Here is a 16,583-nt window from a genome sequence, read left to right as displayed (position 1 = left end):
TCTTCACTTCAAAACTTCAGAGTTCCCTTGCAGGGAGAGGTAAGCCGAGCAACGACTCAGGTTTCTAGCTGACAGAAAGTAGTAACTCCCCTTTAAAAAAAAAAAAAACCTACAAGCAAACAACCTATCTGCTGTTACAGCAAGGAAAAGCTGTGAACACTATGGATTTAACTCACTGTAAGCAGTAAATTCAGCACGCGTGTTTGTTTGTTCTGAACTTTAAGTGTTTTAATGCATCTCTGAGTACAAATGATGAGTTTTTCCAACCAGAAAGTCTGTTTTCTTGCCTGTGTCAACTAAGTGGCAAAGTAAGGACGTCATTGTGAAACACGTAGAGGAAGTGCTGCCTCAGGCAAAGCTGAATGTAGGTGAGTTGGCTGTTGAAAGAAAGGACATACACCGTACTTCTGAGTGGTCACTAGCTAAGTAATCAACTTGAGTGTCTCTGCTGTAGCTGTTACTGCAGATGTGTCAGAACAACGTCCACAACAAATATCAGCCATACCAAACTAAAAGACTTTTTTTTTTCCCCCACACTTTGGAAAGTACCCCAATAAAATGCCTGATGTCTTAATAGACTGATGCCCTACTTTATGAATCTACACTACAGCAGAGTTCCAGATTAGAACATTTGTAGGTAAAAGGTGGTTGCAGCATCTATGGTATCTCACTGCATGTTCTTGGACAACACCCTTAGAAATAACAGGTTAACTGTTAGGTTGCCATCTGTGGAGCCAGGAATTGATGATCCTCATAGGTCCCTTTCCACTCTAGATGTTCTACCACTATGACCAAGTAAATTTAGGGACCAGATGCTTCCAACACTGATGTTTCCTTCCACAAATCCTTCTTGATTACATGGCAGACAGTTTTCTTACCAGAATTACACCAAAGTCAACACTAGGCAGTGATGCCTAACACAATGCCTTCCTGGAGAGAAGCAGCCAAGCATTCCTCTGAGGTTAACTCAACATTCAGTGTCCTGTTTTCCAGATGCACTGCAAATATCTGTACTTCTCTCTTCATTCTAATGGTGAAAATACCAAAGTTGGGAGTTTTTAGTGACAAGATTTGGAAAAAAAAATTCTTCTGCACTGCACTCCTAAGTTAAGCTTGTTTCTCTATTGATATTTTGTTTGCTAACATGAGTGGCCAGATAGGCAACAAGTTTTTCTACATTCGTACATGTACTTTCAAAAGCCCTAATGCAAGTTATTGTTTACTTGTGCATTAACACACCAATTTTTCTGCACAAATTTCTTCCGTTTACCATACTTGTTTATATTTAAACTCAAAAAAATATTTTGAAAGAACATTATTAATGTTGCAAAATAAAAAAAAATAAAAAAAAAACAACCCACTCAAGAGTGGAGTTAAAATTGGAATTAAGATTGGCTGAGAAACATTAAAAAAACCCTCTTAGGAATATGCACCATAATATTTAATTAAACGACCACTTTCACTAGGCTGCTGTCTAGGGCATACTACTCATTTACAGAGTAATTATTTAATATTGTATTTCACATTGCTGTTGCATTCTAAGCATCGAACCTATTCACTGTTCACTCTTCAAACTCAGAAGAAAAATATTTACTTAATTGTAGAGTTGCCTCTGGTGTTCTTAAGTGTAATGTCTGAGCACATGGTACAGAATAGTTATTCAAAATTCCTAGGAAAGGAGAAAGGTATTATTTCCATTTCATAGAGAGAGGAAGAACTGAAAAACTTACTAAAAACTAGGTACTGAGGCACTGAAAATCCAATTTGTCAGAGAAATCATATGTTCAGAGGTCAGTTCTTGTAAGTTCTGTTGCTTAGCACTTTCACAAACTAGACTCTAGTATCTCAAATGTCACACTCAAAAAATAGAGCATAATTAATTAATCCTCTTCTGGGAAGCCACCTGTTTTATGACACCCAGAATCATATAGCTACAGAAGACATAAGTGCTGAAATGCTTTACCTAGGAGGCCTTCCCCTCCACTCCTGCAAACTCAACCTTATGTTCACACATGACCTCCAAAGTCTAATCAATTAGTCATTCTCCCTAATTAAGAACCGGAGGGCACCCAGCAAGTCTATCAGAGTCTGAAACAGAAAGGAAGATCTCATTTCAAGCAAAAGCCTAGCTTGGCAAAGTAAAAAATACAGAACCCTGTAGAGAAGTGTTGAATAACCTTACTAATACATAATCTACAGGCTTTCACATCATTAGTGGGTGTTCTTCATTACAGCAATTTTAAAAGCACATCTATCTGTATGCCTTGTATATCAATTTGAACTACCTGAAATAACAATGCAGCAAAACCTACCCTTGGTACAAAGCACCAGGATTATCTTTGATTCTGCACAGTATCCTAAACTAGATAAACTAAGGAATTAATAAACAGAACTCCAATTTATAATATAGTAAAGTCTATGAATACAGACCCGTGCTAGAGGTGTGTTATTGCTTCAAATATTCAAAGACACAACATATAAAAACTTAACATGCTTTAGCAATGACTTCCAATAATAAAAACAAAGAAATATATAAATAATTTCTCCTATAAAAATTTCAAGGCTGAATTAGCATTCATGCAGCTAATAAACTGACAGCTACACTGAGTTCCTGCCAAATTGCTAACAAGTTTCTGCTGAATGAGGTTGGTGCCCTGGTAATGGAGGGCACTGAGACAGCAAAGTTACTGACCACCTTCTCTGCTTCAGTCTTTATTGTTAAGACTTTCCCTTGGGAATCCCACACCCTGGAGATAACAGAGAGAGTCTGAGGAAAAGAAGACCTTCCTCTTTCCCCTGGCCAAGGAGGATCTAGTCAGAGATCATATAGGCAAACGTGACAAACACAAATTCATGGGTCACTATGGAATGCACCCACAAGTACTAAGAGAGGTGGCAGAAGTGATTGTCAAACTGTTTTCATCATCTTTGAAAGGTCACTGAGGAGGGGAGAGATCTTTAAAGACAGGAGTCATTCCAGACTTCAGAAAGGGCAGGAAGGAGCAGCTGTGAAATTACAGGCCAGTCAGTCTCACCTAATTCCTGGGAAAGTGATAGAACAGCTTATTCTAGATGTCATCTCCAAGCAAGTGGAAGAAAATGAGGTTATCAGGAGCCCTCAATGTGGATTCACCAAGAAGAAATTATGCTTGACCAATCTTGTGGCCTTCTATGATGTCGTGACTGCTGGTTAGATGAGAAGAGAGCAGTTGTCTACCTTGACTTCAGCTTCTGATACTATCTCCCGTAACATCCTCATAAGTAAGCTTAGCAATTGTGAGATAATGAGTGGACAGTGAGATGGATTGAGAACTGGCTGTCTGGCATAGCTCAGGTACTGGGTCCAGTGGTCTTGTTCAACATCATCAATGACCTGGATAAAGGGATAGAATATACCCTCAGCAAGTTTGCTGATGATACGAAGATGAGAGGAATGGCTGACACACCAAAAGATTGTGCTGCCATTCAGTAAGACCTGAAGAGTTGGATGGAGAGGAACTTTATGAGGTTAAACAATGGCAAGCGTAGATTCTTGCACCTGAGAAGGAATAACTGCATCTATCAGTACAAATTAGGGGCTGAGCTATTGGAGAGGAGCTCTGCAGAGAAGGACCTAGCTGACCCAGTGGCCAGCAGGTTGGCCATGAGCCAGCAATCTGTTCTTGTGGCCAAGAAGGCCAATAGCATCCTGGGGTGCATTAAAAAGAAGGTGGTCAGCAGGTCAAGGGAGGTGATCCTCCCCTACTACTCTGCCCTTATGAGGCTACATCTGAAGTACTGTGTCTTGTCCTGAGCTCCCCAGTTCAAGAAAGATGTGAAACTTCTAAAGAGAGTCCAGCGGAGGGACACAAAGACGATTAGGGACATGGAATATCTCTCTTATGAGAAAGGCTGAGAGATATAGGAATGTTCAGCATGGAGAAGACTGAGAGGCAATCTCATCAATGCCTTTCAATATCTAAAGTGCAGGAGTCAAATGGATGGGGCCAAGCTCTCTACAGTGATGCCCAATAACAGGACAAGGGGCAATAGGCACAAACTGGAACATTGGAAGTTCCATCTGAAAATGAAAAAAAAAATCTTTTGTTCTTTAAGCATTACAGAGCACTGCAACAAACTGCCAAGAAAGGTTGTAGAGTCTTGTATGTATATATTCAAAATTTGCCTGGATGCTTTCATGTGTAACCTACTGTAGGGAACCTGCGTTAGCAGGGCAGTTACGCCAGAAGATCTCCAAAGGTCCCTTCCAACCCCTACGATTCTCTGATTCTGAAGAAGCAATATTAGGGGCCTCTTATGGGAATCTCTGCAAACTCATTCTGAGACCAGAGCTACCAAGTTTGGAAGTGGAACAGTTTCAGGACCTATTTTAATGGGAGTAACAACTACAACATGAAAAGAACTATGGGAAAACAATGACATTTCAAGTTGCTCAGAACTGGAGTGGCAGTATAAATTTAGTGTTTGTCATGACTTCTTAGCTAAAGGATCTATTAAATTATTGTAAATTCCTTCCCCCTTCTGACTCCCCCAAAAATAAACTTGGGCAAATATGACAAATTCCTTATAGTAATTAGCTCAGTTGAGAACCTGGCTATTAGTTCCTTGCTTCCTCTACTATAGTGTGTTTTGCTTCACACTGTGTTTTACTTTTTATATTTCAAAAAGACTATTTCATGCACTGTAATATAGAATGGTGCAATTCTTAAATCAGCTCTTCCCAAAGCACAAAAGATGTTAGCCAAGCTTGAAAGTAACATGTTATATTTTACCACCTTTATCTTTTTAATTATCAGCTTCCCCTTGGATTTATAAAATCAGAACCCATAACATTTCTTGTTTATGTCTCTGTTGGTGTTCATGTACCAGGACAGTTTGGGAAGCAGCACTAGCTGTTTGCAGGAGCTTGCCTTGGAGGCAGCATCACATTACTTCTTTTTTTAGAATGACTGAATGGAGGCCTTGTCAGCCAAATACAGAATAAAAGGATATCTGAAGACAGACTGGAATGGTACAGAGTTTAGGTAATAGGGAGGAAGATAGATAGTAAGGGCATGGGGCAAGGGAGAGAGACATGTGAGACAGAAAAAATTTAAAAACTACAGTTTATGAGACCAGATGATTAAGTTTTGATAAGAGAGTTTGGAATAGACATAATGGTGAGGTTTCACCTTGTTGGAATAGCAGTTAAAAAAATTTAAAAAAAATCAGTAGGCAGTAGGACAGCCAAGGATTCTTACACAAAGAATATATGCTACTGCTTAAGAAATCAAAAATGAATGCTGTTGAAACGCATAGCCTACCTCACTGAGATTCACTTCTTTAAACTGATGAAAACATAAAATCCTGATTTTTTTTTTTTTCAGAAAAAGTATCCCACTCAGCTTCTACCTGCCCCTACCAAGGCATGCATCAATACAGAAAGGTTCTTTGAAACAAGTGGCTCCTCCTCCTCCACGTCCACCTGCCAGGCAAACCATTAGTTCTTACAGGGCTTCATTTAGGACATCATATCAGATCGTACATGCACAAACTTTAGTAAATGAATCCAACGCACTCCTATCCTAAGCTTTGCATTTTTAATATAAACAGCAATAAAGTAAGAACCTCCATTTACGTCTTCTCCATAATTTCCTGGTTGCTCAGTTTCCTCTCCTTGGAAAAACAATTTTCTTAAACCACAGGGAGAACAGCCACATAAACGAGTTGGACTGATTAAAAGGATGGATCAGGTTAAAAGTTTTGCTTGCATTCCCTTTCATACTCTGCTTCTATTAAATGACAGACTACATGTATGAAGAGCTGAAGATAAACTAGAAATAACATGTTCCAGGAATTACAGCCAAATAAGATCAAACTCTGACCCCACTGAAGTTAACTGTTAACTTTTACTGAAATAAAGCTCCCACTGACTTGCATGCAATTAGGGTTCATACTTTGCAACATAAAAACAATTGATGTTTAGGATCTATGATATGTTCTTCAACCAGAATATTTTTTATTTCTCTGCCTTTCAAAAAATATTACTGCAAGTTTTACTTTTGCAAATCATTTTATCGATATGCATTTATTTATAAAAATACAACTTTTGTCTGAAAAAAAAAAAGTTTGTTTTAAAAGTGACATACAATCTGTAGGCAGAATGTGAATTCAATTTGCTGACAGGCATATGCACACTAAAAGACTGGGAAGGCTGAAGAACTTCAGTATTTTATTTTGCATTACATCCAGACATCCCTTAGGAGGGACTCCCAGTGAAGTTGTCTCAATTGTAAGAGCTGCAAGCAGAATCCAAGGATACCAGCCTTTCATCTGCATCATGCTTAATGCGTGTTTCCTCACCTAGCTTCAGTGACCCACTTCAGCAGCTTCCCAGCCTTACAAGTGAAGTAATGAAATGTTAATACAGACTAAATTGTGGAGAGAAGACTAACATGTTGTAGAATTTCAATTGCTGTAATTTGGAATGACAGTATTTGCCTTTGGAATATTGAAATTCTTCATAACTAAATACTACTACAATATGTTGATCTGTTAAGACGAATGGAACACACCACAAAATCTGAAACTTGGAAACACTAACAATACACTTGCAATGAAATTAAAAGACTTCTTTAAAAAAAAAAGTCTAGTCACCTGTAAACTGTGATATTTGCTTTGTCATCAGCTCTTGTGAAAGGCTTCACAAGACACAACTCCATCTGGAAGGTGAGTTGCAACCCTGCTATGAAACGAAGTACAACATGCAGACATTTTTGTTCCTGTCACAGTCTGGTAACTGATTAGATGATCTTATTGGGACCCAGTACAGTCAACAACAAAATTTGGTTGCACCTTTCTCTCCTGCTTTACTTAAACTATCTGTTTCTTAAACAAAAGACCCAATTCTATATGCTAACAACTAAGCACATTTCTCTTGAATCAGTGCAAGACAAGGCCCTAGCAGAACTCCATGAAATGAAGCAGAACTAGAAAAGATCCTGCTGAGCCAAGGCAGTTCGAGATGTCAACATGGCCTAAATACACGTGGCTCCCAGCTGCATAGAAACCCATGGTTCCTGTTGAACACACCCCAGGCACCTTTAAACAAGCTACCTTGGGTACCTGCAGTAAAACAGCTATGCTCTTACCAATCTCCAAAACAGTTACCTCCCAGATACATCAGATCACAAACAGCTTGATTTTTGACATGTTTGACTGCAACATCAACAGTCTTAATCCAGATCAACATAGATTGCTAAATAGATTCTTTGCTGAAACAGAAAGACATAGGACATGATACAGAATACTTCGTTACCATTATAGTGCGTTAGAAACAAAGAGATTTTTACATTTTTGGAGGTTCAAGTTTAAACCTTGTTCTAGATAGAGGTACAACTGTAGAACTGCCAGTGATACAATAGAGTGATGACCACCTCAAGATTCCAAATAAAGACCACATGCAGACAAAATCATCTAAAAAAAATCTTAATTAAAAAAAAAAAAAGAACTGGCTCACCATTTGGGCATGTGATATTCTGTAATGCACTGCACCTCAACTCTATAAATTCAGAAGAACATGGAAAATGCAACGGACCACAAATGAATGCTTTGTATCTAGAAAATATTCAAAAATTTGCTAATTGCACACCCATCTGGCTCAACAAGAAACTGCACTCATGAAATTCTCAGCTGGACCTTTTTCCTGACACTACTTCCTATTTATGCTTGAAGGAGAATAAAGAATTCAATTGATATGTTCCTGAACCTTGTGGGGATAACTCATCTGCATACATCTACACAGGTGTGCCTGGGTTTACCACCCTACATAGAAAATGCTGTGTAAAACATCAACAGATATTGTAAACTAAGAATATCACACTTGCACGGATGGAATATTGTCAATTGAGTATGTTTACATGCATTAAAATCAAGAGAAACCCCAGGAAACCACTTTGTAAATCAGCCAGCACTTTGTAATGTTACTGTAGTTAGTAACTAACTCACATCTCATAGTCAGTAACACATGAAATAACCTCAAAAAATATTATTCTTGTGTCTTCCTGTCCCAGCAACAAGAGTTACAATGAGATTAAAAGCACACATTAAATTCGAGTCCCAGCTCCTGAAAGTTCATAGGTTAAGTATAAGGCAGGGAATCAACAATGGGTACAAACAGCCTGCAGGAGAAAAAGGAAATAATCATAGATTCATAAAGATTGGAAAAGACCTCTAAGATGATCAAGTCCAACCACCAACCCATCACCACCAGACCCACTAAACCATGTCCCTATGTGCCACATGTATTTGCTTCTTGATCACCCCCAGGCACAGCGACTCCACCATTTCCCTCAGCAGTGTGTTCCTATACTTCTCATCCAGAGAAGAAATTTTTCCTAATATCCAATATGAGATAAGGAAATAATAGCAGTTACCTGTAAGCCTGTTTCATTTTAAGGGGTTAGGGGTACAGTCAATATAGCATCCTGTGTTCTTATTGCAATAGTTAATTTGGTTCTTATATTCTATTTGCTTACAATTCCCTTCCACACCTAATTACATTCCTTCTCATATACAAATTCTCCTCCAACTATGTTCCACATACTCTCAAAATTTGCATGTCTAATAAATTCAGATTCTTTATTTTCTATACTGATCCAAATAATATTCTTTTTTATCCAATTTCCAGGTTAAAAAAAAAGAAAAGAAAAAAATGCGAAGGAGAAAATTAAAACAGCAGTTGACCCATGAAAGGAAAATCCTCTTGAAATTTAACCATTAGTAAATCTCTTTGCAAAGCTTCCTTTTGTGCAATCCTCTCTCTCAAGCCCTAGAATGAGAAAGATGCTGACCTCTAATTCAAAGAGCACAAAAAAGAAAAAATTCTGCAGACAGCAGTTGAGAGTCACTGAAAAACTGACATAAAAATACTGTTTTCCATTTCACTTCGGTTTTCAGTATTATTTGAGTTCTGACTTTTACAGGAGAAGAACGCCCATGTGAAAACATCACATCCAGCTGTCAAGACACGTAACAGCTGAGCACAGTCTAAAAGAACATCTCAGTAGACACTACAGTGCCCTAGGAGGTATATCACAGTGCTTCCCAGCTTCTGGCCGTACCACCTTTTTGCATCACCCCCTCAACCTGAATTTAATCTCATTTAAAAAAAGAGAAGTTTCACGCATTTATTTTAGTGAGATATGAGGAAGTGTTGAGACAAATTAAAAGTTGGTTTCTAGAATGCCAGATGACAGTTTCTGTGTTTTAAAATGCCAAATTGAGTTTCAACTGAAATCTAACATTGGCAAGATGTGACTGACTAACAAAAGAGCAAAAGGCTTATTAGACTATAGAACATTTCATCAAGGCAATGCAAACTCAATGATAATAAGAAGCATTGCACTAAGAAAACTGCAAGCATTTTCTCCAAGAGCCCAAAGCCAGTGGGATTTATGTCAACTCCACGCTTTCTTGCTCTTCTGCTCTGATAGATATCAAATCCTGCTCTGCTCACTGTGCTCTCTGTTGCAGAAAAAAACAGAAGAATAAACTCTATGAAATCCACAGAAAGGTCCTGAGAGAAGACATTAATGGAGGGAGAACAGCAATGCTTGCATGTGATGTAGTATAGCCACTAAATATCACAGTTTACGTTGCCATTTCTTCAATGCAGGCGAGGGCCATGAAACTTTAATGTGGTGTACAAAGTACACATCAACACTCTCCCAAGCACAGTATGATTTTCACACATACTAATCTACTTACAATCAAAGGAGATTAATTCAGTTTGTACATAGCAAAGGCAACCAGAATAAGAATCAGAATCACTGGGCTTTAAAAAAAAAAAAAAAAAGAAAAAGAAAAAGAAAAATCAACACAAAACCTCATCTGCTGATGTTTACAGCACAGCTGTGTGCAATGCTACCCCTGCCTTCATCTCCATCAGCACACTCGCCCGTTGTTCTCTCTCCAGTTTGACAAACAATACCAGACTCTACTCCACAACAAAGAAACGTAAAAATAAATGCTTGATGTTTTCTATGTCTGCTACCAGACTTCTGGGCATTTAATACAAGCTTACATGAAAAAGAAAGTATTCCAGACAATTTCAGTGGAAGACCCGGTGTGAAGAACACACTTTAATTTTAAAATACACGTCAGATGATTTGGAAATGTCTTTGACCACTTTTCTTGATTGCTACACAAAACCAAATCAAGCTCTTTCTTCGAGCTGAACTGTTTCCATTACATTTTGTGTTTCACTGAGAGAATCTAAAATCTTAATCCACTTTACAATGGATTAGCTCTTAGTAGCAAAACAATTTTTACATTCACTTAAACAAAAACTGCCTGACTGAACAGTTTTGCTGAACCGTACAAGAAGATATTCAGTAGAAAAATATATAAATCATTAACTCAAACAATGAGATGTGACTGCTTGTCAAATTCGGTGTTGCTATACAGAACATATAGTTGTACAAACTTCTAGAAAAGCAATGGAAAGCAACATTAAACTGCATGTGAACTGTGTGTTCAACAGCATGCTATAGGAATACAGTCTCAATTACTTATCCTTCCTATCTTAAATTGTTCTTCTAAATTTCAGACAGCACGCAAACTTGCTGAGCATTTATCCACTTTCTCTATCCCTCCCCTTTAGCCAACAGTGCAGGCTTACCACATGGACAGTCTAAAGAAGAATACATCTCTGTCTCTAACGTTCACAAAAAGCTATGAAATCTCTGTATGAGGTTTTGTATGACCACAAAGCTTCTGGTCTTTATAAACAAATACTATACCTACGCTAATAAAAGTAGTAATCACATAATATCTTTATGTGGTTGTGTTTATCCTATAAAAGACATATAAGAGCTGTGAGCTTAAGATGCAGAGAAAAGAATAACCACGCTAATTTAGTCACATTAAAAATTATCCTGAAATAATTATCACTCTTTCTTAAAGAAAATTTCCATACCTAAACAATGAATTAAAATGGCATATTTTACCCCACAATCTGTTTTTTTTCCCCATACTCACAGCAGCATGTAAAAAGGAAATACAGCATCACTTGAATCATCTGTGACAATGATACCAAAATGATTTATCAGATCCTACAATAGTACTAAAGCTTATTGAACAAAGGGCCAGGGGTGTTTGAGGATGATGTGAATACGGGCAGGTACCTGATCCTTCATTAAACTTGCTAACCATAAAAATGTCCCTTCCTATTTGACCTAACTACAGTCAGAACCAGCCTGTAAGGGATTTTACTCTGCACAAATGCAGTGCTGGAGGAACTTCGTACTGCTCTCCTGATCCCCCAGAGCGTGAGACCTTTGAAGTCAACCCAACTCTTGTCCTCTCCTCCTTTCCCCTTCCTTAAGGGTCCATGCACAGCAGCTCTGCGATGTTATAGAGATGAGAGAAGCAACATCACAAATGAGATTTGAACGTTTCAAAAAGTAAAGGTCACTTCTGCACAAATATTATCGTGTGAAGAGCTGCTCAGACAGCAAAACAACAGGCAAAGGCAGTTCTGAAAATGACACCGTTAGGAAAAACAGAAAGGAATGAGAAATGGTAGGGCAGAGAGGGCTGTGAGTGGTACTGAAAACAAAGAAGACTTCACACATTGCACTGGAAGAAGGTTCCAGCACATCAACGAAGAAAGATGGTTATTTTAGTGAATACACAGGTGGTTGGCTTGGCATCTACAACAGCACAAACGTAGATCCCCACAGTAGTTAGTACAATACTCAGACCTTCAGAGGATAGCTTACACTGTATAGACAGAAAAGCGTTTCAAAAGCTCTGTGTGCTTATAGAATAAGAGACAAAGAGATGAGTAGCATGTTTCAGTCTCTCTAACAGTAACAACAACAACAAAAAATAAAAATTTAAAAAAATAAAAAAGGATCAATATAACAGAGGTTTAAATTTGGTCTTATTTCACCCAAGAGGATGGCAAGGCAAACAGCAGCTAGAAAACAGAATAGATAAAACAGGTGAATCAGCTTAACTACAGGGACTGAAGAAGCCAGGAGGAGGATCAGACTGCCCAGAGGAAACAAAGCCAACTATCTCACATGGGTAAAGAAAAGGTAGACAAGGAGGATTCCATATGAGGAAAAGGCGTAATGAGAGAAAAAGTAAGGGAGGAAAGAGAGTGCAGATCATTGCTTGAGAGTAGTCATGGAGGTCAAACAAGGTGAGGAAGGATTTAAAAAAGGAAAGCGAATGCAAAGTTCAGAACGTGCCAGACACTCCCTGGCACTCAACAAAACTGTCACATACAGACAACACTAAATGTTGGACTTTCTGCGAGTACTATTAAAATTTAATATTTTCAATGTTTAATTATTTAATCAAAAAGCTAATGATGAGTGCAAGTTGTATAATTGTTATTTTCTTCCATTAAAAGATGATAGGACTGCAAGCTCTAAATATTATAGTCAAATTAGCTACATAAGCAGACGGCTGAAGCCTATCATGCCCCAGGGCAGAACAGTTACAGCTGAAATGCATACTAACAGCAGTATTCTGCTTTACCAAAGCTCTTCAACTTGAAAGATTTCTCTGGCCAGTAATACAATCAGAGCTGCCTTTCCCTAGAAGAAGCAATCCACGTCTTACAGATGAGAATACAGATTGGATACCAGTAAATGTGACGGATGTCCCTTCAACAGACACTTGTCCTGGCACTTATCAACTTTGCTGCAGAAAAAACTCTGGCTTAGTAATACCATTCACAGTTAGCCTTGATGTAAGGGTCAAGATATTACCTGTAAAGCATACGGGTTTCTTCACAACAGAGGAAAGGAATTCTAAGTGAACAAGAATGTAAGGCAGCTTCCATCTATGTCTAACCTTAGTTTTTGTAATCGCACAAAGCTAATAAATACGTATTTCCATCATCAGTGAATCTAAAGACATCTGATTTTTCAGTGAGATGATTGAGTTTGATCTGAGGAAGTGCAAGATGCACCCAACACTTCTCCTAGCAGCAGAACATGAGAAGGGAGTCTTTTCCTTCCTCCCTGTCCTGGGTCCTCTGGTACCCAGCAAGAAGAATTGCTCATTGCACTGATGGAGCACCACCAACCTCTCCTTCCTTCATCCTACTCTCAGAAGCTCTATGGATGTATGGTCTTTGAGTCCTCTGCTCTTCTGGCAATTTTTTCTGAAATCAATTTAAAAGTTACTTCTGGGAACAGACAAAAATCTACAAAACAAACAAAAAAGGTACAGCAAAAATCACAAAACATACCAGTTTATGCAAAACCATATTGTAGCTACAACGTGCTTGAAACAGGATAGTTGATATCTAAGGGTTAAAACAAAATATTGTTTATGACACTGCTGAGATACGCACTCCAGTACTGCCGAAAAAAAAAAAAGAAGAAAGAAAAAAAAATAGTCATGACTGTTACGACTGTTAGTAGAGACAATTTGGAAAATGTAGTCTGTGCTTTATTTTTAAATAAGTTTATTGGAGGGGGGAAATAAAAACTACAATATATGTAAAAATCTTAACCCCAATAGTTAGAAACAATATTTGTTTTGGCTATAGGAAAGGTCACAGTTTTCTTCTCTAGGTAATCCTTAAAAAGCCAAGATAAAGCTATTAGAACAGTAGTCACATTTCTGATGCAAATAAGAGAGAAACATAGGGAGCTCCGGGACCTGTAGTAACCTACTTAACAGAAGAACTATTTCCAAAAAAATAAAAGACTTTAAAATGAAATTTAAAATAATGCTATTAAAGGAATAATAGTTACGTGGCTCCATCATTTTTCTGAAAGATCAAACCATGAGAATAAGTGAAAAATTACACTTGTATAGATAGAGATGTCATTTTACATGTGGCCATGATCTTAGTGCCAGCTTAGTCACTGTGCTCCAATGAGACCACTTGAGTCTCCAAAACCAGATGCCAGGCTCATTCTCTGCACTTAATATGGGATTCTCTCTTAATTCTGCATCTCTCTTGAGGTACTATACAGCAATAAATTAATATATCTGAATTTATCTCCAAAATTACATTAATACCATTGATCCTCACCTCCAGTAGGCAGAGTAAAGTAATAAAATAAAATAGAAAAACAAAAATTTGAAAAAAAAGGTCAAGCTTTTTCCCCTCATAAGACTATTTCTTAATGGTTCTGCCATGGACTATTGTAAAAATGGTGACAATAGGAACACAATTTGTCTCCCATAATTGCATATGTCTACAGCGTGGATGTGTCCATGCAAATAACTCACAAAAGGATTTCCTTAGAATTAATCGGGAAAAAAATGTATTTTCCCCGCTAACCACAAAAAGGACCTACACAGTGAGTTCATATTAAAATATCTCAATATGTTTTCATGAATTCAATCACAAGCCCAAGAGATGCTCCAAATATTGAGCTGAAAGCCAGAACAAACTTAGGTATTGTCTCTGTACCTGTATGTTCCAGCTGATTCTCTGGGAAGCAACTACCAAATGCCAGTAAATGACCATTTACATTTAACAGTGATACAGGAAAGAAATACAATCTCCTTTGAAAGAAACCGAGTTAGCTGGGAAATTAGAGCATCTGAATCTTTACAAATTTTTGGTTCTGCAATTAGTGAAATTAACACTGTTATCCATATCATATCCTTTGTTCCTATCAGACTTAAATTATTAAGTCATTTGAATATTTTCTGTTAAAAAAAAAAAAAAGAAGTGAAATCAATAATTTGATTTCCAAACACCATGTGTGCAGATACCACATTTTTCTGCTGCAAAGAGGCTTCAGATATCTGAAATGCTTGCACTCATAGGCTGGTTATCCTCAAAGCCATTGTCTGAAGGGGCTTACATTATCCTTCCTATCTGGAGATCTGAAAGTATACAGGCGGTGTATGGATCTTGTCATCTCTTTATTCTGATAGATTCTATTACAAACATTACTGACATACTAGCTAACACATGCTTGCTTTTCAAATAGCATAGTATCAAAAAAACTCAAAAGGTTCATCTCCTGGATTCAGCTACCTAGCCAGACACTTAAGGATACTCCGATTTCAAACCAATTGTAACACCAAAGTAGTGGACTGGTATAATTCCTCTTTTCTGGAAGTGACTGTATTCATTTATGAGTTCCACCTCCTCTTGCTCTGAAATAATTAAGTCTTCTGAGCCTTTCATCCCCAAAGGCTTCAAAAGAGTTACGTAGTCATCTTCTCAGCTACCGCCTCACTCCCATGTTTTAAAAGTCATACTTAATATTCTCATCTCAGCAAAACATAAATTATTAACTAAAACTATGACAGCCAAGAACTAAAAACACACAAACACTGACTTCAGCGGTAGCTGATTTTCTTTAACCCTCTACTTCAAACTTCTGTTATATTCACCTCACAAGGGGAGGATGGAGAACATCAGTGTGAAAACACTAGGAATCAAGATTTTCTCTTGGAACACTGATTTATCTAAAACTGTATGTGAAGCTTACAGCCAAAAATATCTTTGCAGGCAGAGAAAAATCTTGAAAAACTTCACTGAAATCTAAGCACGTCAGAAAATGCTGAACACCAGAACAGAACAGAGACTGATCAGTAACTTGGTAACAAAAAGAACCAGCAATTTAATTAGTATTATGACTTTGTATCTGTCTGGCTCTCTCAGAATCCTTAAATATCAGTAGCCAATAGGACACTTGTGCTGTAAAGGAACATGAAATACAACCTCAAGAAGTGCATGCAGGGAAAGCCAGAGCAGCAGACAGGCTGACAGCAGCAGGGGCAGCCAGACTGACGGATGTGCCACCTGTCTGCTGCAGGCAGAGGGATTGATTACTACCCCTGGGGTTGCCAGTCCAAACCTCTCATCTCTGTCTAAGTTAGGATACATTTTTAGTTTTTATAGATATTGCTGAAATATATATGGATTTAATTTAATAGCTTTCACTTTTGCCATATAGAACAAACAGTGCAATCCTTCAAAGAGGCTTAGAATCCTAAAAACTGAAGTTTTATGCCCACTAAAAACCATCACAGAGTTTGGTGAACCTGGGCAATGACCACCATCCAGGCACAGGACAGCTGCCAGTGCCTCACTTAAGGAGCTCACAATCTACAAACATGAGCTAAGGACTGGGCTGAACTAGGTCTGCTTCAGTTCTATTTCACCATGGTATTTAGGGAGAAGTCACAGTCTTGCCTGGCACGTACAGCAATGTGTGTAAAAAAGACTGCAATCACACAGTGCAGCCCACTGACCTGACCAGGGCCAAGTGGGCAGGAAGGACCTAAGGGTGGGATATGGGAGGGCAGGTAGTGGCTGTGGTGTCACCTCAGAGAGCTCTTAAGGAAACAAACAAACAAACAAACAAACACAACAAAAACACACACACAAAAAAAAAAACTATGAGCCCACAGCTTGGCTTGTAGGCCTCAGATAGTTACTGTCTGAGATAAAAGGATCAAATGAATTCCTGTATGCAATTACTGTAACGAAATAAGACAGTCTGCCCAGTCACAAGACACTGACAAGACATGAACTACTCCGTTTTATAGTATCAAAGAGACCATGCAACTCTCTCTGGGAGAGCAGGGGAGAAATAAAGAAGAAA

The sequence above is a fragment of the Meleagris gallopavo genome, chromosome 2, assembly GCF_000146605.3.
Source record: "Meleagris gallopavo isolate NT-WF06-2002-E0010 breed Aviagen turkey brand Nicholas breeding stock chromosome 2, Turkey_5.1, whole genome shotgun sequence".
Taxonomy (NCBI): domain Eukaryota; kingdom Metazoa; phylum Chordata; class Aves; order Galliformes; family Phasianidae; genus Meleagris; species Meleagris gallopavo.
This window is presented reverse-complemented; position numbering follows the sequence as displayed.